This window comes from Morone saxatilis, unplaced genomic scaffold (assembly GCF_004916995.1).
Source record: "Morone saxatilis isolate NCDOM2014 unplaced genomic scaffold, NCSU_SB_2.0 Contig14, whole genome shotgun sequence".
NCBI classification, from domain to species: Eukaryota; Metazoa; Chordata; class Actinopteri; family Moronidae; genus Morone; species Morone saxatilis.
Window position 1 is genome coordinate 3,599,662 of NW_023339696.1, and position 2,790 is coordinate 3,602,451.

Consider the following 2,790-nt stretch of genomic DNA (forward strand, 5'->3'; position numbering starts at 1 on the left):
AAGAAGCAGTGGAGCACACACACACACACACACACACACACACACACACACACACACTCTGTCTCTTAAGTACTACAGGCCTATTCTGTTTTGTACAATTATGAAAGACAAATAACTGAAATCACTGATATTCTCTCTTTCCACAACTATCCCCTTTCTTCTTCTTCTGACCTCCGAGGAAAGATGGAGAGAAAAAAAGAAAAGCTCAGTCGGCCTGCTTTTCATTCGCACTTACAAACGGAATATGTGTCGCCGAGGTCGTAAAATAACCGCAGCCATAAATAAGTCTCCCTCTCTGTGTCTTTCTCTGTCTACTACAGGCTCTGACTTGTCTGCATGGCCAAACTGCAGACAGTCCGACTGACAAATAGAGACAAAGACTCTATTTTTACTTTTACTTCACCCTCCCACCCTCCTCGTCCATTCCTCCATGTCTTCTCTCTTTTTAAGTAACACTGTTCAGAGCTGGGAGACAGATAATACGTTTAATCCTCGACTCTCGCTTTCTGTGCAGGATCACGGAGACAGATGGGGAATCTCTCTTTTTAACTTTCATTTTGACCTCTCTCCCTCTCTCTCTCCCTCTCCCTGGCAGGACGCGGCGCTTCCTCTCCGCTTTGTGGGAACGGGAAGCAGCAGCATTGTGTTGGAGCTGACTGTGGTTTAATCATTAATGAGCACTAACAGTCGGGACAGGACAGGACAGGCATGGCCTACAGCCTGGGACACACACAGGACGGTAATGCTATTATTATATATACAGCCCATATGCATTAGCACGTTAGCTCTTAACGTGATTGTGGCTTTGGCATAATGTCAGTGGTACCTGCTCAGCAGCCTGCAGGGTAAATATGACTTTCTGACAGAAGAGTGACATATTCAGTGTAGCAGTCAGAGCCAACACAGAAGAAGAGCTGGGCTGTGTAAAACAACTCCACTGGATGGATATGCTGTTAAAGCGTGTTTACCATGTGTGGAATTCAACTGTAAATTAATGACAGGCCTCGGCAGGTGAGGTTAGTGTTTCTAGCAAATGCTGCATTGTCAAGTTTTATAACACTTCATAAGTATAGAGGCTGGGCTGTGTTGGATAATGTTAGCCCATCCTGCTTCAGTAACATATAATCTGCATTTGAATGGTTGGTTAGGCCGTGAGACATTTTTTTTTAAATCCAACATGACCGACACATTTAAACTGATAACAGGTGCAGATGTAAGGTAATAACACTGTTAGCAGCCACATGAAAGTCTATTCAAAAATAAATTCACTTTTAGGTGTTATTACATTAAAAATACAGCCTGCTGGCCTAACCTAGTTACATCATTTATAATCATTTAAAACAGGCCTGTGAGCCTTTTACCAAAAACCCAGATACAGCTATTCTTTAGAGCATGATAATTATGTAATAGGCATAAATAATATGTCTACATATTCATTTTAAGTTCTACAACTCCAGGCGGAGGCTCATCAGTGAGGCATATAGATACACAGGAATCCGGGTGATTACCGGAAGTAAACAATAATAACGCCTGACGCACGCACTTAGAAAACGTGAATATTAGCTTACGCATTAGCCGTAGTACACCAAAACTGAGTCAGAAGGCGAATGTGACTTACTGCTTCATTCAGCACAACTTGAGGGCAACAATGTGCCCTCACTTGTGTTACAGTATCATGTGACCGCCTTGCAGTATTCATAGAGCAGCCTCCATGCTGCTGTCTGTGTAGCCTCGTGCTAACGGGCTCCATGTTGTTTGTCGTTGCAGGTGTGTGGCGGTCAGAGAGGAACTGTCGGCACCGGAACCGGCGGCTGGAAACCGTTTGCTAAATGAGAAACGGAGAGTGTGTACGGTTGGAGGGGGCAGTTTCTGTGAGGGAGTGGAGGAGACAAACACGGAGGGATAATAGTGAGACATACCTTAAAGGGAGACAGTCTGTCACGCGCCCTAACTGTCACTGTGTTGTTTGCCGGTCCCTGCGGTTATGAGCAGATTTGATGTCGCTGTAGGCTGCTACAGTTGGTCCCTTTTTGTTCCTGTCTTAAGAGCATTTAATGTTACATAGCTGTTGTCTGCCGCATGCAATTCTGCAGAAAACACTGGGTTTTGTGACGCAACATGTTACCTTATAGGACTAAAGTCTTGGACGTTTTGCTCACAGTAATATGATTAACATTTTTGGGTGAAAAATAAGATAATTAAGATGACTAAAATATATTAATAATGTTACTTTTACTACTATTATGCTACTATATGAAAAACTAGGCTAAGAAAAACAACGAGCATAGCACCCTACCACTGCCACCACCCCCACTAATAATAATAATAATAATAATAATAATAATAATAATAATCAGGTATTTCCTAGCGGATACAGGTTTTAAGCCGCTTTATCCCCGCGCAGTAAATCACCCCGGTGTAGCTGTGATTGAGCCGCAGTGTAAACAGTTAAGAGCTGCTGAAGGAACTCCAGGAATCTAAGAAACTTCAGAGATTATCGACAATTAAAGCTGAAGGAGTCAGACTGCTGTTTTATTGCTTTATGGCTCTTTTTCCCCTCGTGTGTGTGTGTGTGTTAGAGAGAGAAACAGTGTGTGTGTGTGTGTGTGTGTGTGTGTGTGTGTGAGTGAGACCTCAAGACTTTTATGGCTTTATGACCGTTTATGACTCCTTGTAAAGTCCGAGGAATGGCGACGAACTGAAAAACAGGCCCGCAGCAAACAGCAGATGAACAAATGTGCTGTGCTGCACACAAGGAACGGCGTGCACACTCCCACACACACACAAACA